Below are 26,878 nucleotides of genomic sequence, written 5' to 3'. Positions count from 1 at the left end.
AAATTCCATTTTCAGGCTCTCGTTAAGTAGTTGTTAATGTTAGACTGCATTTGGCCTACTAGTTGGGTTGGGGCCTACTATCGGTGTCTGCCACTCCTTGCTGTTCTCCTCCACTGAACAAAGCTGTGCCGCCTGTTTACTACGGTTGCCAATTTTGAACTGCATTTCGACTACTTACTGATTTGGGCCTACTCTCTGTGTCAGCCTCTCATTCCATTTGTCCTCCACTGCAATGCCCCCTGGTTAGTCCTGTGTTACCAATTTTGAACTGCATTTAGCCCACTTTATTATTTGGGCCTATATCTGTGTTTCCTCCTCATCCTGCCCATTGCCCAGCCAGTGATAGATGAGTCTGCTGGTACATTGACCCATAACGCAAAATTCCCCGTGCACGCTACACAGCAAGATTGTGACCCTGCTGAAAGTCAGGTTTCTCTTCCCGCATACCATACCACCTTACACGGGGACAAAGAGGAAGGTGCAGATGAAAGTGCAGGTTCCTTCATCAGGTGGGGGGAGGAATACTAGTTGGCGACGTCACTGGCACAGGGCCTCTCATAGTATGCAAAAGTGTTGCTGCCGGTGGGAGGCGCCCCCGCCGTGCAAACACACCGCTGTACTTTGAGGGGCCCTGTGCCAGTGCCAATGCCAACGAGTGGGCCCCCCCTGCTTGCTCAGGATCACAGCACTTGCAAATTTGAAATACTTACCTCTCCCTGCTCCACTGCCGTGACGTGGTCCAGATTTACTGGGCCCACTAATTACTTGAACCAGCCCTACCCCCCACAACTTTAGCCAAATGACCCCCAATTATTATTATATTATTATTATACATTGTTATAGCACCATTTATTCCATGGCGCTTTACATGTGAATACGGGGCAAGTATAGACAAATACATTAAACATGAGCAGATAACAAGGCACACGAGTACATAAGGAGGGAGGACCCTGCCCGCGAGGGCTCACAGTCTGTAGGGGGTGGGTGAGGATACACTAGGAGAGGGAAGAGCTGGCTGTGCGGCAATTTCAAATGCCTTCCAATTATTATAAGCTAAATTACGATTGACAAGCTTCTGTAACAAGAATGGATGTTTTTGCCATTAAAATGGGCAGTGTAGGTGTTTTCCTGGCCTCCACTCACTGCCGACTATGCTCCCCCATTGACTTGCATTGGGTTTCGTGTTTCGGGCGATACCCGACTTTTCGCCATAATCGGCCGATTCCACTCGACTCGACTTCTAAGATAGTCGGGTTTCGCGAAACACGACTCGACTCTAAAAAGGTCAAGGTCGCTCAACCCTAGGGCTGGTCATAACAGGGATTTGATGTGATGGTCCTTCATCCACACTTTGATTGACCTAGCTGTGTGGCATGGCGCATTGTCCTGCTGGAAAAACCAGTCCTCAGAGCTGGGGAACATTGCCTGAGCAGAAGGAATGAACTGTTTTTCCAGGATAACCTTGTATGTGGCTTGATTCATACGACCTTCGCAAAGAAAAACCTTCCCAATTCCAGCCTTGCTGAAGCATCCCCAGATCATCATCATCAATCCTCCACCAAATTTCAATGTGGGTGTAAGACACTGTGGCTTGTACATCTCTCCAGGTCTCTGTCTAACCATTAGATGACCAGGTGTTGGGCAAAGCTGAAAATTAGACTCATCAGATAAGATTACCATACTCCAGTCCTCTATGGTCCAATCCTTATGATCTTTGGCAAACTTCAGCCTGGCTCTCCTTTGCTTCTCATTAAAAGGCTTTTTTCTACCTTTACATGACTTGAGCTCTGCCTCTAGGAGCCTGTTACGAACTCTTGCTGCCATGCACTTCACCCCAGCTGCCATTTGCCATTCTTTTTGTAGGTCACTTGATGTCGTCCTGCGGTTGAGTGATATTTGAATAAGATGACGGTCATCCTCATCAGTGGAGAGTCATTTTTGCCCTCTGCCGGTCTGCAGCTTTGTTTTCCCCAAAGTCTGCTGCTTGACCTTGTTGCAATGGACTGCCGTCTTAGAAATTTTAAGGAGGAGGCAACGTGATGCTCACTGTGTCCCTCTGCTAGTAAAGCCAGAATTGAGCCCTTCTTTTCCTCACTCAAGACCTTTATTTTCAACTCCTTTGGCATGGTTACAAGTTATTTTTTCATTCCTATTAGTTTTGGGATATTACTAGCACTTGTTTTGCCATCCAGCTTGTCCTATTGCAAGAGGATTGTGAACACCACAGCAGCTTTTTTGATACTTTCCTTTCTTAAATAAGATTTGGTTCAGGTGATCACCTAATCAGTAGCACATTAAGTAGAATGAGGTGTCCTGTGGTTGGAGTTCAACTGACACTGGAATGGAATGGCTGTCAGACATGTAGAGAAGCTGAGTTATATAAAACTGTGCAGTGGTCTCTTAATTTTTGCCAGAGCTGTATGTATGTATGTATATATAGATCAGTCTTAGAGAAACATAGTAGACCACACCACCTCCTAATGACACAGCTGAGCTCTCACGCCTATACCAGAGATGTAACCGCCGGACCTCGGGTGCTTCTGCCAACAACATATGCCAATAGATCCAATGAAGATAAAGAAAGGCAGCACTCACCGATCCTTCCAAGACAGGTATCTTTATTGTTACAGAATAAAAGTCTTCACGGCCGAGGGTACAGATGTAAAGAGTGCGGCAGGCCTGACGACGGCCGTTTCGCGCCCTCCTGGCGCTTCTACGGGTCAGTGAATGAGCGCTCATCATGTCAGGTGAAGAAGGCGATCAGAGGCAAAACCACTCCTCTCGCCACTTCCTCCCACCATGCCGACACGCCCCCTTCACGTGCAAGACACTTAAAAGCAAAATTAAAAACATCTTTGTGAACAAATCGCCAATACAAACAGCATTATGAAACAATGTATCAGTCTACATGAGAGGTAATCACGGTTAATGTTACAATAACCTGATAATGATTCATACTTATCTACATATATAATTGTCTAAGGGTTTTTCCGTCTGTCTGTCTGTCTGTCTGTCCTGGAAATCCCACGTCTCTGATTGGTCGATGCCGCCAGGCCTCGACCAATCAGCAACGGGCACAGCGACGATGATGTCATAAAGGACGTAGACATCTCACGTTTCTGATTCAGCGACGGGCACAGTATCAACGTAGATGTCATAATGGTTGCCATGGCGACGATGATGTCATAAAGGTTGCCTCGACCAATTAGCGACAGGCACAGCGACGATGATGTCATAATGGTTGCCATGGCGACGATGATGTCATAAAGGTTGCCTCGACCAATCAGCGACGGGCACAGTCTGCCGCGAATTCTGGAATCATCATTGTCCATATACTACGGGGACATGCATATTCTAGAATACCCGATGCGTTAGAATCAGGCCACAATCTAGTATATATATATTGCTACATTGCAAGGACCCTGTTAAACAATTTCCCAAATCTCGAGTTTCATAGGCCTGTGTCTGTACTTTCCTACTTTTACATGTGACTTGTACTGATTTGAACCTTGTATTTCTCATGCATCACATTGTTCTAGGTATCTCTTCCTCCAGTAGCTCCATCCATCTTCTGACCCCTTATCATCCCACCACTCATCCATTGAACATCCCGTTGGCTTGTGTAGTCCATGCTGCCTCCCCACAAGTCTATGTAATCTGGAATATCACTGGGACACATATGAAGGGAAGGATGTTCTTTTGGAAAAAACCCAATGGGAATTGGATCATCCTCAATTCTATCTCACTTTCTGAAGACACCTGGAAAAATGGCAAGAAAGTGAACTGTGAAGTCTGGTTTACCTCCACACCCATCAGTGTTCACTGGGAAATACCAGAAGGAGGTAAAATATACGGTAATTAAAATTTTGGCTTTTATTGCACCTTAAATAATGCCAGAAATAGTCAATTTATCTTACTATTTTGTATCAAAATGTCTATCCATGTAAGGAAAATTTGTGGAGCCCTGAAAACATGATATCTTCATATATATCCTCAGTCCTCTCACTGGATTTATTTCAGGTTTTTTTTCTGTTCATTTTAAATGTATCTACATATCTAATAATTTCATAACTATCTATCTTTTCGTCTAAAATGCCATCACCAAAATACATCAGGACCTCATTTGGAGGTGACTTTGAAGCAATTATTCGACTCTAGTGTCTATTTCCTTACCCTATATATTATAACTAGCCTAGCGATACATAAAAAAGAGAACTAAATGAAAAAACAGTTCATAGGACGAGATATCGGCATTGTGGATTATATTAAAAGCTCTCTAAGCAAGAGATACAAAGGACAAGAAGAGTCTTCAACGAAATCTCATGAATGGTCACATAGTTCTGTCTGAGTAACTTATATGGGAAATTGAGATCACTATACTTGCCCGCATTCTCTACCAATCTGATGTGTAACTCAAAATAACATTTCTTTTTAGGTTGGTCCTTTAGGCTTTTCCACTAAAAAACATTATCAGCAATTTGCATGAAATATACTACAGCAAAGCAAAGGTATAGAAAATATCCTTGGGCAAGACTCCTAACACTAATAATAATAATAATCTTTATTTTTATATAGCGTTAACATATTCCGCAGCGCTTTACAGTTTTGCACACATTATCATCACTGTCCCAGATGGGGCTCACAATCTAAATTCCCTATCAGTATCTTTGGAATGTGGGAGGAAACCGGAGTACCCAGAGGAAACCCATGCAAACACGGAGAGAACATACAAACTCTTTGCAGATGTTGTCCTGGGTGTGATTAGAACCCAAGACTCCAGCGCTGCAAGGCTGCAGTGCTAACCACTGCGCCACCGTGCTGCCCACTACACTACAGTGCCTACCTCAATGAAGATGAGAGTGTCACGAATGAAGAGTCATGCCAGCTTGGACATCACTCGGATTGCCAAGGTCAACGTCAGATGTTGAAGAACAAGAACAATCTGATGAGAAATGGACTGCTAGAACAAACCATACATGGACAAGGCAAGATAACCTGGATAAAATGAAGTTCTATTACACTTGCAGACCAAATGAGAGAGGATACACAAAGCGTATGAGGAAACTATGGATGGATATAAGAACTGCATGTCCATTGCCCGGTAAACAACTAGTAGTCATCCAAAGTTTCAATGTCATAAAAAGGAAGCTATTATCACAACTTGAGATGAATCAACTGCACCTCACATCCACACTGCAAGAAGACCTGGAAGAAAGAGAACAACATGTGCAATCTCCTGAAAATCTTCTTCCAGCCCTGCAACTAGAGAGCACTGCAGCTAACCTGAAACAGAAAATCAAAGCTAAACTAAATACCACCAGCCCCAGAGTCCACCTGACAAGGCTTAGCAGAGAAATACCATCAGGCAGTATGCAAGAAGATGCCACTAGAGCACTTGCATCAATACCAACCATCACCATAACACAAACTAATGAATTGGTCTATGACACTGCAGCAGTAATCTTGGAAATGCTTGGCTATATTACCAAGAAGAACAACAGTTGGGCATTTCCCCCTTGGAAAATAACATTAGAAACAGAGATCAAGGTGACACAAAGAGAAATTAGCCAACTAACAAAAGTACAGAATGGAGAAAATATTACGGATAAGATCAAGCCCAATGAGTATAAATGCCTGTTCTCCAAAGAACCATCCAAACTGTACTCACAAGTGCAAAGCAACAGCACAGAGGCAGCAAATCCACCAATAGCAGAGACTGAACAATACTGGAGGAACATATGGGAGAAGGAAAAAACACACAACACCATTGTGGGGCTGCAAGGTCTGAGAAAGAAACACACTGGCTAAAGAGATTAACAGCGGAACATGAACACCTGGAAAAACAGATATACCATCTGCTAGATTCAGGCCGGCACCCAGCTTGGCTAACACAAGGAAGAACCGTGCTGATAGTGAAGGATCCTCACAATGGAGCAATTCCAACCAACTACCACCCAATAACCTGTCTTAAGGTACCTTCACACATAATGATTTCGTTAACGATATCGTTGCTTTTTGTGATGTAGCAACGATATCGTTAACGAAATCGTTATGCGTGTGTTGTGAATTCTGTGATCAAGCTCCCTCCTGTGGTCACGAGTGGTACTGCGGCTTCTGAGTTTCCTTCCTCAGGTGATGAGGTTAAGTCGTTAGGTGCTGCTCTATTTAACTCCACCTAGTGCTTTGATCCTGGCCTCCAGTCAATGTTCTAGTATTGGTCTTGCTTCCTCCTGGATCGTTCCTGTGGCCTGTCTGCTCAGCATAAGCTAAGTCTGCTTGTGTTACTTTTGTTGCTATATATTCTGTCCAGCTTGCTTTTTTGGTTTTGCTTGCTTGCTGGAAGCTCTGAGACGCAGAGGGAGCACCTCCGTACCGTTAGTCGGTGCGGAGGGTCTTTTTGCCCCTCTGCGTGGTTGTTTGTAGGTTTTTGTGTTGACCGCAAAGCTATCTTTCCTATCCTCGGTCTATTCAGTAAGTCGGGCCTCACTTTGCTAAATCTATTTCATCTCTGTGTTTGTATTTTCATCTTAACTCACAGTCATTATATGTGGGGGGCTGCCTTTTCCTTTGGGAAATTTCTCTGAGGCAAGGTAGGCTTATTTTTCTATCTTCAGGCTAGCTAGTTTCTCAGGCTGTGCCGAGTTGCATAGGGAGCGTTAGGCGCAATCCACGGCTACCTCTAGTGTGGTTTGATAGGTTTAGGGATTGCGGTCAGCAGAGTTCCCACGTCTCAGAGCTCGTCCTATGTTTTGTGGTTTTTGTCAGGTCACTTGTGTGCTCTGAATTTCAAGGTCCATTGTGGTTCTGAATTACCTATTCATAACATGCGTGACAGCGACCAACAATCAGGCCCCTGCTGGGAGATCGTTGGTCGCTGGGAAGGATCAGGACCTTTTTTTGGTCGCTGATCACCTGCTGTCATCGCTGAATCGGTGTGTGTGACGCCGATCCAGAGATGTGTTCACTGGTAACCAGGGTAAATATCGGGTTACTAAGCGCAGGGCCGCGCTTAGTAACCCGATATTTACCCTGGTTACCATTGTGAAAGTAAAAAAAAAAAAAAACAGTACATACTCACATTCCGATGTCTGTCACGTCCTCCGGCGTCAGCTTCCCGTACTGACTGTGTCAGCGCCGGCCGGCCGTAAAGCAGAGCACAGCGGTGACGTCACCGCTCTGCTTTACGGCCGGCGCTTACACAGTGCAGGGAAGCTGACACCGGGGGACGTGACAGACATCGGAATGTGAGTATGTACTGGTTTGTTTTTTTTTACTTTTATAATGATAACCAGGGTACATATCGGGTTACTAAGCGCGGCCCTGCACTTAGTAACCCGATGTTTACCCTGGTTACCCGGGGACGTCGGCATCGTTGAAGACAGTTTCAACGATGCCGAAGTTGTTCCCCGGATCGTTGGTCGCTGGAGAAAGCTGTCTGTGTGACAGCTCCCCAGCGACCACACAACAACTTACCAACGATCACGGCCAGGTCGTATCGCTGGTCGTGATCGTTGGTAAATTGTTTAGTGTAAAGGTACCTTTAGAACAACAAAGTAACTTGTTTCAGGCATCATAGCCACCAAGCTACAGAACCATGTGAATCAGTACATGAACCCATCTCAGAAACGCATTGGGAATAACACCAGTGGCTCCAAGCACCATCTACTTGTGGAGAGAGCAGTTGCTCAAGACTCGTGATCAAGACAAGATCAACCTCGATTCTTTACAGGAAAGCTTATGACTCAATGCTACACACTTTCATCTGTGAATGCTTGGTGCTCTACAGTGTCAGCAGGAAATAAACACCCTTCCTTAGAAAATCAATGGCGCTATGAAGGCCAACACTGCAAGTCAACTCAAGACAACTAGCACAAGTGACCATCAATTATGGCATATATCAAGGTGAAGCACTGTCCTCATTGCTGTTTTGCATAGGCTTGAACCCCCTCAGTCAAATAATCATAGAGTCTGGCTATGAATATGGAGCGCCCCCAGACACAGAGCCAGGAGTTCTCGGTACCGGGCCTCTCTGGTTCGGTTCTGAGGCTGTCACGGTGGCTAGACCCGGTCCGTGACCCTGCTAAGGGGCGTCCAGTAAAGGGATTTGTACAGTCTGTCAAGGGTTCGTGACGCTACCTGTGGTGTTCGGTCAGGGTGACCGACGCTACTGTCGCGTCCACTGGGGTGATGGAATGGCAGCTGGATGGTATAACTTCCCACAGGTGAAGTATGTCCCCAGGGCTTCCCAGTAAGGTGGATGGTGATGGTGTGAGGCGCAGGCAATAACGAGGACACAGTCTCTTTACCTTTTTACTGAAGGCTTCAATACACTCAGTCGAGAGCACGTTCAACCGAGCTATCAGAGACCGGCCGGTCCGATGGGCACATCCAGACTTTCCCTCGCAGATAGAAATCGTTGCCTACCAATAGCGCCTGTGTGTTGTAGTCCTACCCTGCTAAGCGTTCGGAATAGTCCTCACAACTGCTGTTCTCCTTCGTTCGTTCTCTACAGCTTTTTCTCTCTCTCGTTCTTTGGTTCCAGATGTTACTAGTTTCTAACGTCCCCCAGGTATGTTATGGCTAGGACGCCACCCGTTTGACGGGAAGGCTTGGAGGTCTTCCGGGACCCTAGAGATGCCCCTCTCCCAATGTTGCCCTCTATGTCTTCGTAGGTGTAAAAGGTAGACAGCCAACCTATAATCAACTGTCCAGCGGAATTTGAAGTACGGCCTGAAGTCAGTTACTCCTACGGTGATCTGGCCACCGACTACGCGCCTCAGTAAGATGTTGCTTTCCTCTCTCGGCACGACTCTTACTGGCTCTCCTTTGTGCTGATCTCGTTTACACTGTTCCACAATATTCTTCCCTTCTTGTCTCTCTCTTAGGATACCGCCGCAAGGTAGTGCAGGTGCGGTTCCGTTACGTTCTGTTCGCTAGGCACCTGCCAGGATCCCACGCCTGACAGGGACCCCCCTGTGCCTTCTCCTGCAACACCCCCTGCCACGGGATGTTGCCTGGTTCCAACCCAGTAAGCTTCTGACTAACTTCCTCCCCAACCTCTAGTTTTACCAATGTGAGGAGTGGCCCAATAAATAAAGCTTTTTGCTCCCCCTAGTGGCCGGAGTGTGAAGTGTAATGTGTTCTGGTGATACCTGGTCAGGAGAACTCTATAGTGCCATCAGACGTACCGCTGCTCCCCTTAGTGGCAGAGCACTATACTGCAATGACCAGGTCTCGGTTAAATCCAGTACTCCTGGACTGGGAAGAAGAACAACAATATAATGTGGTGAAAGACATACAAAATTTTGAATGCTAAGAACAAGTAAATAGTAAAGGTGCTTCCCTTTATGGGAGGTAAGGACACTTGAACGTTACAAACAAAAATAACAGTTAAATATTTTTAAATAACATTATGACTATAAATAACTCTCAGTACCCAGCCGGGTATTCTACTAAGTGCAAACTCTGAACAATAAGTTAACTTTTCCTTTAAGGGCGTATTCGCTAAACCCACTAAAGGCCTACCCTAAAATGCTATATAACTCAACTTCTCTTTCCGTTCTAACTTCACCAATGCAGGACCTCCTAGCTCCTTGGCTGAGCCTACTGCCATTGTGCCGACCATCTTTCTAGGTTTCTCAAGAGGACCCTCTCTCTAACCCCTACGGGTTCACTTCAAGCTTTCCTGTCCTCAATCTTTATTAACATTATTAAACTATCTAAATTCTTCAACATTATTAACATTTCAACTTTTATCAAAGTTATCATCAAACATTCCCTTTAAGAGGGACCCAAGTCTCTGGTGCAGACTCTCTCTCAGCAAGCAAGTTCTTCTGCATCATGTCTTCGCAAAGTCTTCTTTGGCTTATAAAACCAGTAGGGAGCACCTTTAAGAAGGTGCAAACTATATACAAAACAGTTCTGAATCATTCACCGTCCATGATCCGGCAGTCTTTAAACAATGATGAACTTGTACAAAAGTAGAAAAAAGGAATGGAAGACAATAGGGATCCCGGGTAAACAAAGGGATCCCTAAGAGTTAACCCTGGACGGGTTTAAGGTAGCAGCAACATCAGGAAACAATTAACTATTTGCATTTTTCAGGTTTTCGAGGTTTAGTTCTGGGAAGGTTGTGGTCTCACCTCACAGACCACTGCTCTCCGTTGAGCACGGGTGGGATCCACAGTCACACGCGGGGCCTGGCTCTCTTGGTGGTCCGCAACAGGGACCCCTTCCTCGGGAGCTCCAGCTTCAACCTGTGGGGCCGCGCATCGCTGGACACCCCTGGCCACCCAGCTGGCGTCACTCTGCCACCGGGTATAGGTTACAGCATCACCTGGCCTCAGATCAGGGGTCTCCTCACTTGTCCCGTAGCGGGGCTCCACCTCGCTCCGGTCGACACGGACCTGCAGGGGTTCTCCGATCTCCTGGATAACCCCCCTCTCCTGCCTGGGGTTGTAGAAAACCACCACTCCCCAGTGCGACGGCAGAACCTTCTCCTCTCCGGTGAGGTCTATCACGTCCGCAGGTCGCGGCTGTTTCCTCCAAGCCGCCACTAGGCGTCGCTGGTGTTCCATCACCGGCAGGATTCTTAAGTCCCACTCTTGCGGGGCGCAACTCCCTGGCCGGGTGCAAATTTCTGACGCAGCCGGAGTGGGCAGAGGAGGGGACATGGGGGACAGGCGGATCTCCGTCGGGTAGCCCAACCGGGAACTCACCCGGGTGCGGACTTCCAGGCAACATGCCAGCCGCCGAGCCTCAGCGGCGGCCACCCAGTCGTCAGGCATCCGCCCTCCAGGTTTTCCCTCAGGCGGCTTCACAGCAGTCAAGTCCTGCAGCGGTGGTGACTCTGGGATCACCGCGGGCGGTACAGGCCTGCGCCTGGCCGGGTCGTCTCCATGCGATGGCCTGGGAGTCGCCATCTTTGTCTCCTTCCCCAGATCTTCTTCCCGGGCTCTTTTTCGGGGGCGGCTCCGTCCCCACTGTCCCCACCCTCCATAGAGGATGAGAAGGCGGACCTCAGCGGCTGACGGGCCCGCCCTCAGGATACAACAGTACTTAGACTGGGCGGCCATTATCTTTCGCGCTCTTCGGTTCTTTCACACCCACTTCCACGCCCTTCTTCTTCTCTTGCGCTCCTCGTGGTGCTATAATGGCGGCAGTTTTGGTGGGAATCTTGCGGCAGATAGCAACACACAGTCCTTGCAATAACTCACAGTCCAACACATTTCAATCACAGTTCCAAGGCACACATGACCCAATTCTTCAGGCTTAAGTACGATCCTGTTCGTGACGCCAAGTTGGAGCGCCCCCAGACACAGGGCCATGAGTTCTCGGTACCGGGCCTCTCTGGTTCGGTTCTGAGGCTGTCACGGTGGCTAGACCCGGTCTGTGACCCTGCTAAGGGGCGTCCTGTAAAGGGATTTGTACAGTCTGTCAAGGGTTCGTGACGCCACCTGTGGTGTTCGGTCAGGGTGACCGACACTGCTGTGGGGTCCACTGGGGTGATGGAATGGCAGCTGGATGGTATAACTTCCCACAGGTGAAGTATGTCCCCAGGGCTTCCCAGTAAGGTGGATGGTGATGGTGTGAGGCGCAGGCAATAACGAGGACACAGGGTTGCAGTCTCTTTACCTTTTTACTGAAGGCTTCAATACACTCAGTCCAGAGCACGTTCAACCGAGCTATCAGAGACCGGCCGGTCCGATGGGCACATCCAGAGTTTCCCTCGCAGATGGAAATCGTTGCCTACCAATAGTGCCTGTGTGTTGTAGTCCTACCCTGCTGAGCATTCGGAATAGTCCTCACAACTGCTGTTCTCCTTCGTTCGTTCTCTACAGCTTTCTCTCTCTCTCGTTCTTTGGTTCCAGATGTTACTAGTTTCTAACGTCCCCCAGGTATGTTATGGCTAGGACGCCACCCGTTTGACGGGAAGGCTTGGAGGTCTTCCGGGACCCTAGAGACGCCCCTCTCCCAATGTTGCCCCCTATGTCTTCGTAGGTGTAAAAGGTAGACAGCCAACCTATAATCAACTGTCCAGCGGAATTTGAAGTAAGGCCTGAAGTCAGTTACTCCTACGGTGATCCGGCCACCGACTACGCGCCTCAGTAAGAAGTTGCCTTCCTCTCTCGGCACGACTCTTACTTGCTCTCCTTTGTGCTGATCTCGTTTACACTGTTCCACAATATAATTTCCCTTCTTCTCTCTCTTAGGATACCGCCGCAAGTTAGTGCAGGCGTGGTTCCGTTACGTTCTGTTCTGTTCGCTAAGCACCTGCCAGGTTCCCACGCCTGACAGGGACCCCCCTGTGCCTTCTCCTGCAACACCCCCTGCCACGGGATGTTGCCTGGTTCCAACCCAGTCAGCTTCTGACTAACTTCCTCCCCAACCTCTAGGTTTACCAATGTGAGGAGTGGCCCAATAAATAAAGCCTTTTGCTCCCCCTAGTGGCCGGAGTGTGAAGTGTAATGTGTTCTGGTGATACCTGGTCAGGAGAACTCTTTAGTGCCATCAGACGTACCGCTGCTCCCCTTAGTGGCAGAGCACTATACTGCAACGACCAGGTCTCTGGGGCGCTGCACTCCCCCCCGGTTAAATCCAGTACTCCTGGACTGGGAAGAAGAACAACAATATAATGTGGTGAAAGACATACAAAATTTTGAATGCTAAGAACAAGTAAATAGTAAAGGTGCTTCCCTTTATGGGAGGTAAGGACACTTGAACGCTACAAACAAAAATAACAGTTAAATATTTTTAAATAACATTATGACTATAAATAACTCTCAGTACGCAGCCGGGTATTCTACTAAGTGCAAACTCTGAACAATAAGTTAACTTTTCCTTTAAGGGCGTATTCGCTAAACCCACTAAAGGCCTACCCTAAAATGCTATATAACTCAACTTCTCTTTCCGTTCTAACTTCACCAATGCAGAACCGCCTAGCTCCTTGGCTGAGCCTACTGCCATTGTGCCGACCATCTTTCTAGGTTTCTCAAGAGGACCCTCTCTCTAACCCCTACGGGTTCACTTCAAGCTTTCCTGTCCTCAATCTTTATTAACATTATTAAACTATCTAAATTCTTCAACATTATTAACGTTTCAACTTTTATCAAAGTTATCATCAAACATTCCCTTTAAGAGGGACCCAAGTCTCTGGTGCAGACTCTCTCTCAGCAAGCAAGTTCTTCTGCATCATGTCTTCGCAAAGTCTTCTTTGGCTTATAAAACCAGTAGGGAGCACCTTTAATTAGGTGCAAACTATATACAAAACAGTGCTGAATCATTCACCGTCCATGATCCGGCAGTCTTTAAACAATGATGAACTTGTACAAAAGTAGAACAAAGGAATGGAAGACAATAGGGATCCCGGATAAACAAAGGGATCCCTAAGAGTTAACCCGGGACGGGTTTAAAGTAGCAGCAACATCAGGAAACAATTAACTATTTACATTTTTCAGGTTTTCGAGGTTTAGTTCTGGGAAGGTTGTGGTCTCACCTCACAGACCACTCCTCTCCGTTGAGCACGGGTGGGATCCACAGTCACACTCGGGGCCTGGCTCTCTTGGTGGTCCGCAACAGGGACCCCTTCCTCGGGAGCTCCAGCTTCAACCTGTAGGGCCGCGCATTTCTGGACACCCATGGCCACCCAGCCGGCCTCCCTCCGCCACCGGGTATAGGTTACAGCATCACCTGGCCTCAGATCACGGGTCTCCTCACTTGTCTGTTATGAACAGGTAATTCAGAACCACAATGGACATTGAAGTTCAGAGCACACAAAGTGACCTGAAAATTACCAAAAACAAAGGACGAGCTCTGAGACGTGGGAACTCTGCTGACCGCAATCCCTAATCCTAACACACCACACTAGAGGTAGCCGTGGATTGTGCCTAACGCTCCCTATGCAACTCGGCACAGCCTGAGAAACTAACTAGCCCTGAAGATAGAAAAATAAGCCTACCTTGCCTCAGAGAAATTCCCCAAAGGAAAAGGCAGCCCCCCACATATAATGACTGTGAGTAAGATGAAAATACAAACACAGAGATGAAATAGATTTAGCAAAGTGAGGCCCGACTTACTGAATAGACTGAGGATAGGAAAGATAGCTTTGCGGTCAACACAAAAACCTACAAACAACCACGCAGAGGGGCAAAAAGACCCTCCGCACCGACTAACGGTACGGAGGTGCTCCCTCTGCGTCTCAGAGCTTCCAGCAAGCAAGAAAAACCAATAAAGCAAGCTGGACATAAAAAAATAGCAAGCAAAAATAACACAAGCAAAACTTAGCTTATGCAGGATAGACAGGCCACAGGAACGATCCAGGAGGAAGCAAGACCAATACTAGAACATTGACTGGAGGCCAGGATCAAAGCACCAGGTGGAGTTAAATAGAGCAGCACCTAACGACTTAACCTCATCACCTGAGGAAGGAAACTCAGAAGCCGCAGTACCACTCTCATCCACCAAAGGAAGCTCATAGACAGAACCAGCCGAAGTACCACTCTCGACCACAGGAGGGAGCTTGGCCACAGAATTCACAACAGTACCCCCCCTTGAGGAGGGGTCACCGAACCCTCACCAGAGCCCCCAGGCCGACCAGGATGAGCCACATGAAAGGCACGAACCAGATCGGCAGCATGGACATCAGAGGCAAAGACCCAGGAATTATCTTCCTGACCATAACCTTTCCACTTAACCAGATACTGGAGTTTCCGTCTCGAAACACGAGAATCCAAAATCTTCTCCACTATATACTCCAATTCCCCTTCAACCAAAACCGGAGCAGGAGGATCAATAGATGGAACCACAGGTGCCACGTATCTCCGCAACAATGACCTATGGAACACGTTATGGATGGAAAAAGAAGCTGGAAGAGTCAAGCGAAAAGACACAGGATTAAGAACCTCAGAAATCCTATATGGACCAATGAAACGAGGCTTAAATTTAGGAGAGGAAACCTTCATAGGAATATAACGAGATGACAACCAAACCAAATCCCCAACACGAAGTCAGGGACCCACACAGCGCCTGCGGTTAGCGAAACGTTGAGCCTTCTCCTGGGACAATGTCAAATTGTCCACTACATGAGTCCAAATCTGCTGCAACCTATCCACCACAGTATCCACACCAGGACAGTCCGAAGACTCAACCTGCCCTGAAGAGAAACGAGGGTGGAACCCAGAATTGCAGAAAAACGGCGAAACCAAAGTAGCCGAGCTGGCCCGATTATTAAGGGCGAACTCAGCCAAAGGCAAAAAGGACACCCAATCATCCTGATCAGCAGAAACAAAACATCTCAGATATGTTTCCAAGGTCTGATTGGTTCGTTCAGTCTGGCCATTTGTCTGAGGATGGAAAGCCGAGGAAAAAGACAAATCAATGCCCATCCTAGCACAAAAGGCTCGCCAAAACCTCGAAACAAACTGGGAACCTCTGTCAGAAACCACATGCTGGAAAAACAACGGCACCAAATCAGAGGAGGAAGGCAATTTAGACAAGGGCACCAAATGGACCATCTTAGAGAAGCGATCACAAACCACCCAAATGACCGACATTCTTTGAGAGACGGGGAGATCCGAAATAAAATCCATAGAGATATGTGTCCAAGGCCTCTTCGGGACCGGCAAGGGCAAAAGCAACCCACTGGCACGAGAACAGCAGGGCTTAGCCCGAGCACAAATCCCACAGGACTGCACAAAAGAACGCACATCCCGCGACAGAGACGGTCACCAAAAGGATCTAGCCACCAAATCTCTAGTACCAAAGATTCCAGGATGACCAGCCAACACCGAACAATGAACCTCAGAGATAACTTTATTCGTCCACCTATCAGGGACAAACAGTTTCTCCGCTGGGCAACGGTCAGGTCTATTAGCCTGAAATTTTTGCAGCACCCGCCGCAAATCAGGGGAGATGGCAGACAAAATTACCCCCTCTTTGAGAATACCCGCCAGCTCAGACAAACCCGGAGAATCGGGCACAAAACTCCTAGACAGGGCATCCGCCTTCACATTTTTAGAGCCCGGAAGGTACGAAACCACAAAGTCAAAACGGGAGAAAAACAGCGACCAACGAGCCTGTCTAGGATTCAACCGTTTGGCAGACTCGAGATAAGTCAAGTTTTTGTGATCAGTGAAGACCACCACGCGATGCTTAGCTCCTTCAAGCCAATGACGCCACTCCTCGAATGCCCACTTCATGGCTAGCAACTCTCGATTGCCAACATCATAATTTCGCTCAGCAGGCAAAAATTTCCTGGAAAAGAAGGCGCATGGTTTCATCACTGAGCAATCAGAACTTCTCTGCGACAAAACAGCCCCTGCTCCAATTTCGGAAGCATCAACCTCGACCTGGAACGGAAGCGAAACATCTGGTTGGCACAACACAGGGGCAGAAGAAAAACGACGCTTCAACTCCTGAAAAGCTTCCACAGCAGCAGAAGACCAATTGACCACATCAGCACCCTTCTTGGTTAAATCAGTCAACGGTTTAGCAAAATTAAAAAAATTATTGATGAAGCGACGATAAAAATTAGCAAAGCCCAGGAACTTTTGCAGACTCTTCAGAGATGTTGGCTGAGTCCAATCATAAATGGCCTGAACTTTAACAGGGTCCATCTCGATAGTAGAAGGAGAAAAAATGAACCCCAAAAATGAAATCTTCTGAACTCCAAAGAGACACTTTGACCCCTTCACAAACAAAGAATTAGCACGCAGGACCTGGAACACCATTCTGACCTGCTTCACATGAGACTCCCAATCATCCGAGAAGACCAAAATATCATCCAAGTATACAATCAGGAATTTATCCAGGTACTCTCGGAAGATGTCATGCATAAAGGACTGAAACACTGATGGAGCATTAGAAAGTCCGAATGGCATAACCAGGTACTCAAAATGGCCTTCGGGCGTATTAAATGCTGTTTTCCATTCATCGCCCCGTTTAATACGCACAAGATTATACGCACCACGAAGATCTATCTTGGTGAACCAACTAGCCCCCTTAATCCGAGCAAACAAACAAATCAGACAGCCGCGGCAAGGGGTACTGAAATTTGACCGTAATTTTATTTAGAAGGCGGTAATCAATACAAGGTCTCAGCTAACCATCCTTCTTGGCCACAAAAAAGAACCCTGCTCCCAATGGCGACGATGACGGGCGAATATGACCCTTCTCCAAAGACTCCTTCACGTAACTCCGCATAGCGGCGTGCTCAGGTACAGATAAATTAAACAGTTGACCCTTAGGAAACTTACTACCAGGAATCAAATCGATAGCACAATCACAATCCCTATGCGGAGGTAGGGCATTGGACTTGGGCTCATCGAATACATTCCGGTAATCAGACAAGAACTCTGGGACCTCAGAAGGGGTGGATGATGAGATAGAAAGAGATGGAACATCACCATGTACCCCCTGACAACCCCAGCTGGACACAGACATTGATTTCCAATCTAATACTGGGTTATGGACTTGTAGCCATGGCAACCCCAACACGACCACATCATGCAGATTATGCAACACCAGAAAGCGAATATCCTCCTGGTGCGCAGGAGCCATGCACATGGTCAGCTGGGTCCAATACTGAGGCTTATTCTTGGCCAAAGGCGTAGCATCAATTCCTCTCAATGGAATAGGACACTGCAAGGGCTCCAAGACAAACCCACAGTGCCTAGCAAACTCCAAGTCCATCAAATTCAGGGCAGCGCCTGAATCCACAAATGCCATGACAGAATAGGAAGACAAAGAGCAGATCAAAGTAGCGGACAAAAGAAATTTCGACTGTACCGTACCAATGGTGGCAGACCTAGCGAACCGCTTAGTGCGCTTAGGACAATCGGAGATAGCATGAGTGGAATCACCACAGTAGAAACACAGCCCATTCTGACGTCTGTGTTCTTGCCTTTCAGCTCTGGTCAAAGTCCTATCGCACTGCATAGGCTCAGGTTCATGCTCAGATAATACCGCCAAATGGTGCACAGATTTACGCTCGCGCAAGCGTCGACCGATCTGAATGGCCAAAGACATAGACTCATTCAGACCAGCAGGCATAGGAAATCCCACCATGACATCCTTAAGGGCTTCAGAGAGACCCTTTCTGAAAATAGCTGCCAGCGCACATTCATTCCATTGAGTGAGCACGGACCACTTTCTAAACTTCTGACAATAAATCTCTACCTCATCCTAACCCTGACACAGAGCCAGTAAATTTTTCTCTGCCTGATCCACTGAATTAGGTTCGTCGTACAGCAATCCGAGCGCCAGAAAAAACGCATCAATATTACAAAATGCAGGATCTCCTGGCGCAAGGGAAAATGCCCAGTCTTGAGGGTCGCCACGTAATAAAGAAATAATGATCTTAACTTGTTGTACTGGGTCACCAGAGGAGCGGGGTTTCAAAGCCAGAAATAGTTTACAATTATTTTTAAAATTCAAAAACTTTGCTCTATCTCCAGAAAATAACTCAGGAATAGGAATCTTAGGTTCTAACATAGGATTCTGAACCACTAAATCTTGAATATTCTGTACATTTATAGCGAGATTATCCATCAAAGAGAACAGACCTTGAATGTCCATGTCCACACCTGTGTTCTGAACCACCCTGAGGTAAAGGGGAAAAGAAAGACAGAACACAGTGCAAAGAAAAAAAAATGGTCTCAGAACTTCTCTTTTCCCTCTATTGAGAAGCATTAGTACTTTGGGCCTCCAGTACTGTTATGAACAGGTAATTCAGAACCACAATGGACATTGAAGTTCAGAGCACACAAAGTGACCTGACAATTACCAAAAACAAAGGACGAGCTCTGAGACGTGGGACCTCTGCTGACCGCAATCCCTAATCCTAACACACCACACTAGAGGTAGCCGTGGATTGCGCCTAACGCTCCCTATGCAACTCGGCACAGCCTGAGAAACTAACTAGCCCTGAAGATAGAAAAATAAGCCTACCTTGCCTCAGAGAAATTCCCCAAAGGAAAAGGCAGCCCCCCACATATAATGACTGTGAGTAAGATGAAAATACAAACACAGAGATGAAATAGATTTAGCAAAGTGAGGCCCGACTTACTGAATAGACCGAGGATAGGAAAGATAGCTTTGCGGTCAACACAAAAACCTACAAACAACCACGCAGAGGGGCAAAAAGACCCTCCGCACCGACTAACGGTACGGAGGTGCTCCCTCTGCGTCTCAGAGCTTCCAGCAAGCAAGAAAAACCAATAAAGCAAGCTGGACAGAAAAAATAGCAAGCAAAAATAACACATGCAAAACTTAGCTTATGCAGGATAGACAGGCCACAGGAACGATCCAGGAGGAAGCAAGACCAATACTAGAACATTAACTGGAGGCCAGGATCAAAGCACCAGGTGGAGTTAAATAGAGCAGCACCTAACGACTTAACCTCATCACCTGAGGAAGGAAACTCAGAAGCCGCAGTACCACTCTCATCCACCAAAGGAAGCTCATAGACAGAACCAGCCGAAGTACCACTATCGACCACAGGAGGGAGCTTGGCCAAAGAATTCACAACACTTGTCCCGTAGCGGAGCTCCACCTCGCTTCGGTCGACACGGACCTGCAGGGGTTCTCCGATCTCCTGGATAACCCCCCTCTCCTGCCTGGGGTTGTAGAAGACCACCACTCCCCAGTGCGACGGCGGAACCTTCTCCTCTCCGGTGAGGTCTATCACTTCCGCAGGCCGCGGCTGTTTCCTCCAAGCCGCCACTAGGCGTCGCTGGTGTTCCATCACCGGCAGGATTCTTAAGTCCCACTCTTGCGGGGCGCAACTCCCTGGCCGGGTGCAAATTTCTGACGCAGCCGGAGTGGGCAGAGGAGGGGACATGGGGGACAGGCGGATCTCCGTCGGGTGGCCCAACCGGGAATTCACCCGGGCGCGGGCTTCCAGGCAATGTGCCAGCCGCCGAGCCTCAGCGGCAGCCACCCAGTCGTCAGGCATCTGCCCTCCAGGTTTTCCCTCAGGCGGCTTCACAGCAGTCAAGTCCTGCAGCGGCGGTGACTCTGGGATCACCACGGGCGGTACAGGCCTGTGCCTTTCCGGGTCGTCTCCATGCGGTGGCCTGGGAGTCGCTATCTTTGTCTCCTTCCCCAGATCTTCTTCCCGGGCTCTTTTTCGGGGGCGGCTCCGTCCCCACTGTCCCCACCCTCTATAGAGGATGAGAAGGCGAACCTCAGCGGCTGACGGGCCCGCCCTCAGCATACAACCGTACTTAGACTGGGCGGCCATTATCTTTCGCGCTCTTCAGTTCTTTCACACCCCCTTCCACGCCCTTCTTCTTCTCTTGCGCTCCTCGTGGTGCTATAATGGCGGCAGTTTTGGTGGGAATCTTGCAGCAGATAGCAACACACAGTCCTTGCAATAAATCACAGTCCAACACGTTTCAATCACAGTTCCAAGGCACACATGACCCAATTCTTCAGGCTTAAGTACGATCCTGTTCGTTACGCCAAGTTAGAGCGCCCCCAGACACAGGGCCACAAGTTCTCTGTACCGGGCCTCTATGGTTCGGTTCTGAGGCTGTCACGGTGGCTAGACCCGGTCCGTGACCCTGCTAAGGCGCGTCCAGTAAAGGGATTTGTACAGTCTGTCAAGGGTTCGTGACGCCACCTGTGGTGTTCGGTTAGGGTGACCGACGCTGCTGTGGGGTCCACTGGGGTGATGGAATGGCAGCTGGATGGTATAACTACCCACAGGTGAAGTATGTCCCCAGGGCTTCCCAGTAAGGTGGATGGTGATGGTGTGAGGCGCAGGCAATAACGAGGACACAGGGTTGCAGTCTCTTTACCTTTTTACTGAAGGCTTCAATACACTCAGTCCAGAGCACATTCAACCAAGCTATCAGAGACCGGCCGGTCCGATGGGCACATCCAGAGTTTCCCTCGCAGATGGAAATCGTTGCCTACCAATAGCGCCTGTGTGTTGTAGTCCTACCCTGCTGAGCATTCGGAATAGTCCTCACAACTGCTGTTCTCCTTCGTTCGTTCTCTACAGCTTTCTCTCTCTCTCGTTCTTTGGTTCCAGATGTTACTAATTTCTAACGTCCCCCAGGTATGTTATGGCTAGGACGCCACCCGTTTGACAGGAAGGCTTGGAGGTCTTCCGGGACCCTAGAGATGCCCCTCTCCCAATGTTGCCCCCTATGTCTTCGTAGGTGTAAAAGGTAGACAGCCAACCTATAATCAACTGTCCAGCGGAATTTGAAGTAAGGCCTGAAGTCAGTTACTCCTACGGTGATCCGGCCACCGACTACACGCCTCAGTAAGATGTTGCCTTCCTCTCTCGGCACGACTCTTACTGGCTCTCCTTTGTGCGTATCTCGTTTACACTGTTCCACAATATTCTTCCCTTCTTGTCTCCACCGCAAAGTAGTGCAGGTGCGGTTCCGTTACGTTCTGTTCTGTTCGCTAGGCACCTGCCAGGTTCCCACGCCTGACAGGGACCCCCCTGTGCCTTCTCCTGCAACACCCCCTGCCACGGGATGTTGCCTGGTTCCAACCCAGTCAGCTTCTGACTAACTTCCTCCCCAACCTCTAGTTTTACCAATGTGAGGAGTGGCCCAATAAATAAAGCCTTTTGCTCCCCCTAGTGGCCGGAGTGTGAAGTGTAATGTGTTCTGGTGATACCTGGTCAGGAGAACTCTTTAGTGCCATCAGACGTACCGCTGCTCCCCTTAGTGGCAGAGCGCTATACTGCAACGACCAGGTCTCTGGGGCGCTGCAATTACAAGTTTGAGAATGCAGTACCATCAGCCACCTCCTCTACATGGATAGAAAAACTGTATGTGAAAAATGAATGAGATATCGATTCACTGATCCACCTAAAAAGAATCTAAAGCAAAGACATCGAGATGTCCTTCAGATAGGAAAAGTGCGGATGGTTGGTAATAAAGACAAGACAGTCAAGTCTGATGGAATAGAATTACCAGCAGGGCAAATAGCAGATGTGCAGACCTGCTACAAGTACCATGGCATCCCACAGGTATATGGTAACCATGACATAACATAAATGTAATACCTGAAAATAAGTGTATATGTAAATATAAGTGCAAAGAGTGATTGCTAATAAAGTATTTGCATTTATAGTTAGAGTGCTACCCCTTTTTTGCATTCTATCTATCTATCTATCTATCTATCTACATGCTTTCCAAATTATTATGCAAATTGTATTTAAATGTAATAAAGATGTAAATATTAGTTTTTCACATAAACTGACGGTTTGTGTCTCAGGGTCTTTGAAACACAGAAATCAATCTCAAACACCTGTGTTAATTAGTTTGCCACGTGCCTAATTAAAGAAAAACTACTTAAGAAGGACATTCCACATTATTAATCAGGTCACAGGTTTCAAGCAATATGGGAAATAAAAAGGATCTCTCTACTGCTGAAAGTGTAAAATGGTGCAATACCTCAGACAACGTATGAAAACATTAGATATTTCATGAAAATTTAAGCGTGACCATCGTACTGCCACAGGTGTTTTAATTATAGTAGGTCCAATACCCCTCCACAGAAAGAGAGAATTTGAGTCCAAGAAGAGGTTTCACATGTACCCATTCAGATGGAGACGTTTATTCTCGGTGAGGTAGGTCAAGCGTAGGACCTCGTATAAGAGAGATGCCGTAAAGTGGCTACGAAGTACACATAAATATGGCCATTTTTATGCGCTAAAAGCTCTCATTTTTCATATTTCTAGTGCAGTAATGCAGTTCAAATTTCGTGTTTTCAAGTTTGCATGTTTTGGCGCTGCAGTGTGCTGCCCTTTTTACTTAACTATATACGAGTTGGCGACTCTGGGTTCAGCACCTGTTCACACTCAGTCTATGTTTGGATGTGCAGGTCAGGTTTTTGAAATGTAATCTTTAGCCTTCTGATCGTGCACTCCCCGCCTCCTAGCCACAGGTGTTTTAATTATAGTAGGTCCAATACCCCTCCACAGAAAGAGAGAATTTGAGTCCAAGAAGAGGTTTCACATGTACCCATTCAGATGGAGACGTTTATTCTCGGTGAGGTAGGTCAAGCGTAGGACCTCGTATAAGAGAGATGCCGTAAAGTGGCTACGAGGTACACATAAATATGGCTATTTTTATGCGCTAAAAGCTCTCATTTTTCATATTTCTAATGCAGTAATGCAGTTCAAATTTCGTGTTTTCAAGTTTGCATGTTTTGGCGCTGCAGTGTGCTGCCCTTTTTACTTAACATCGTACTGCAAAGAGATTTCGTGCTGATACAGAGCACAGATGGTTTAGTGCAGATAAAGGCATAACGAGGAAGGTTTTTACCAGACAAATTAATTGGATTAAGAAAGTAGCTGCTAAAATACCATTACAACGCAGCAAACAGGTATTTGAAGTTACTGGTGCCATTGAAGTCCCGCAAACCTATAGGTGAAGATTTCTCCAGAGACTTACAGTTAAATAATATCCGAAAAAGATAAATGGTTGCACTCACCGGTACTAAATGAAAACTTCCTTTATTGGTATACTTAATTAAAACATGCCCGCAGGAAGGTACTCAAAAGAAACACTCTGGATGATGGTTGTTTTGCGCCCCTTGTGCTTCAATGGACTTAAATATGAGCAAAGGGTCTAAATACTTATGACTATGTGATATTTCAGTTTTTCTTTTTTAATAAATTTGCAAAAATTTATACATTTTTTTTCCAGTCAAGATGGGGTGCAGAGTGTACATTAATGAGAAAAAAAATGAACTTTTTTGAATTTACCAAATGGCTGCAATGAAACAAAGATTGAAAAATTTAAAAGGGTCTGAATACTTTCCGCACCCACTGTAAAGGTAACTTCACATTAAGCGACGCTGCAGCGATACCGACAACGATCCGGATCGCTGCAGCGTCGCTGTTTGGTCGCTGGAGAGCTGTCACACAGACCGCTCTCCAGCGACCAACGATGTCGGTAACCAGGGTAAACATCGGGTAACTAAGCGCAGGGCCGCGCTTAGTAACCCGATGTTTACCCTGGTTACCATCCTAAAAGTAAAAAAAAACAAACAGTACATACTTACCTACAGCCGTCTGTCCTCCAGCGCTGTGCTCTGCTCTCCTCCTGTACTGTCTGTGTGAGCACAGCGGCCGGAAAGCAGAGCGGTGACGTCACCGCTCTGCTTTCCGGCTGACCGACGCTCACAGCCAGTACAGGAGGAGAGCAGAGCACAGCGCTGGAGGACAGACGGCTGTAGGTAACTATGTACTGTTTGTTTTTTTTTACTTTTCGGATGGTAACCAGGGTAAACATCGGGTTACTAAGCGCGGCCCTGTGCTTAGTTACCCGATGTTTACCCTGGTTACCAGTGAAGACATCGCTGGATCGGTGTCACACACGCCGATCCAGCGATGTCAGCAGGAGTCCAGCGACGAAATAAAGTTCTGGACTTTATTCAGCGACCAACGATGGCACAGCAGGGGCCTGATCGTTGGTCGCTGTCACACATAACGATTTCATTAACGATATCGTTGCTACGTCACAAAAAGCAACGATAGCGTTAACAATATCGTTATGTGTGAAGGTACCTTTACTTTGCCTGACAAGATGTTTTTGATTGAAAAAGCTTTTGAGATCAGTAAACGTACCCTCTTAATGGTACAAATTCAACAAAGAAACATTTTCAGTTCTTTACAACCTAGAAAATGTTTGGAAACTCTTTTATGCAAAATCATTAGGGACAAGACATTCTGAGATTTCTTAGTTTTGAAAAAATCCTGTTATCATTGGGAGGTTTATCCAATAAAATGTGATTTATCCTCTAACAGTTGATGATCTGAACATTATCTTGACTCATTTGCATCAACCATTTAGGAAAATCAGACAAAAAATAGAACTTGCTTAATCGTTTTGAACGTGGTGTATCTATCTCAGATTTATCCTCTCAGTGTTGTTTGTATTGTTTTTATATTGTCTAACATCTCCTTTTGCTGTTTGCAGATAAGAAATGGTTTACATGTTGGATCCTAGTATTAACGACATTAGTGTGTGTAGTTGTCCTGATGTCAGCCATTTTTATATATCAGAAGAATAAAACACACCTAAAAACAAGGAGAACGCAAAAGAGGAGAAGTGAGTATTTTCTTGATATTTGATGTGGTGGTGGGATAAATACTAATATTAATTGCTTTTTTAATAGGCAGAATAAAAGGGCATATTTATTAGACTGCTTGTCAATATAACACTGACATGCTTGATAATACCCAACACTACACAAGTAATGCAGTGTATTATCTCAACGATCAATTGTGGGAATAATAAATATTGCTAACAAAAAATATTTACAAATATTCTTATCTCCACAGTATAAAAACCTGTTAAAAAAAGTGAAAACAAAAATTCAGAATAAAAAGTTGTTTAAATAAATTTGATATCACTACATCCATAACATCCAGTACAATATAACTATCATTATTTAAACCCCATGATGTAAGCTGGGAAAAAAATTATATATTTATATATCGGGAAAATGACACCAGAATTGCTATTTTTGCTAATTCCATCTCAGATAAAATGAAATATAAAGATCTAATTGTCTTATGTATCCCATCAATAAGCACTACAGCTTGTTTCTAAAAAAAAAAAAAAAGGTACAGAGCTCTGTAAGTAAAATATTTAAAAGTTATGGCTTTCACAATATAATACAAAAATGTAAAAAAAAAGTGATTTTCTTATGCAAAAATAGTAAAAAATGTAAAAAAAGTTACAAATTGAATATTACTGTAATCATATCCACCCACACTATACATAGTTACATAGTTACATAGTTATTAAGGTTGAAGGAAGACTATATGTCCATCTAGTTCAACCCATAGCCTAACCTAACATGCCCTAACATGTTGATCCTATAAAACTATATTTTTATTTATTCCACATAGACAACTGCCAAAAAATAAAATGCTGAACAAAGCGCCAGAATTGCTGTTTTTTTTAATTCCTTCTGCAAAAAATGATATAAAAAGTGACCAAAAATTCTTAGGTAACCAAACATAGTACCACAGAAAACATGACCTCGTCCTGGGAAAAAAAAAATGTCTCACACAATTCTATTTATGGACAAATAAATTATGGATCTCAAATGTAGTGACTGAATAAAACAACATGTTTTTATTTAAGTGGTGTGTTTATTGTGTAATAGTAATAAAACTGCACAATCTACTAAACTGTATGTCAACACATTTTTGTGCAGTAAATGAAAAGCGTAAAAATTAAATTGTCAAAAATCAGCAGAATTGTATGTGCCCAAAAATGGTGCCAGTGACAAATGCTAATCATCCTACAAAAACTGAAAAATGGCTCCTGGAATGCAGCAATAATAAAACCATGAAAAGAAGATATATACAGACAAAATTCTTCTCCTCTTCTGCCTTCTCTTCCTCTTTCTCCTCCTCGTCTTCTTCCTTCTTCACCTCTTTCTCCTCCTCTTCCTTCTCTTACATCACTTTTGTGTTATGTTCTTTTTTTTCTTCCAGATCACACATCACATGCATCTACTGGACATGAATCAGTAAGTGAAATAATGTTTATTAAAGGAGTTTCAAGGGCATATGTACTCAACAGGAAGGCCAATCTGCTATTAGGGTGTCCTTGAAAGAGTGGCCCCAATTTAATGGGCAGCATTCTTCATTTTCACAGGCAGTGAGATGCTCTTTCCTAAGGTCTTGCAACATTGGAAAATAAGGGTGAATTAACAATAGGATCACTGAAATGAGATAAAAGTGCTAAACAGGCACCTCCAGTCCTCCTGCTTTCAGGCATGACAGCACCAAAAGGGGGTGAAATTTATCCCCTTCATGACCTTGGGATTTTCCGTTTTTCCGTGTTCGTTTTTTGCTCCCCTTCTTCCCAGAGCCATAACTTTTTTATTT

General features: G+C 46.0%; 1 long non-coding RNA gene across 1 annotated transcript; it reads left to right on the top strand.

The window, feature by feature from the left end:
- The first annotated feature begins 3,715 nt into the window (after positions 1-3,715).
- Positions 3,716-26,518, top strand: LOC138657996 (uncharacterized). The gene is made up of 3 exons (XR_011317292.1): positions 3,716-3,854; positions 24,951-25,082; positions 26,483-26,518. It is a non-coding gene; the product is annotated as an uncharacterized lncRNA (long non-coding RNA).
- Positions 26,519-26,878: the final 360 nt, after the last annotated feature.

The sequence above is a fragment of the Ranitomeya imitator genome, chromosome 1 (genome assembly GCF_032444005.1).
Source record: "Ranitomeya imitator isolate aRanImi1 chromosome 1, aRanImi1.pri, whole genome shotgun sequence".
Classification (NCBI taxonomy): Eukaryota; Metazoa; Chordata; class Amphibia; order Anura; family Dendrobatidae; genus Ranitomeya; species Ranitomeya imitator.
The sequence above is the reverse complement of the archived record's forward strand: the minus strand, read 5'-3'. Positions and strand labels throughout refer to the sequence as shown.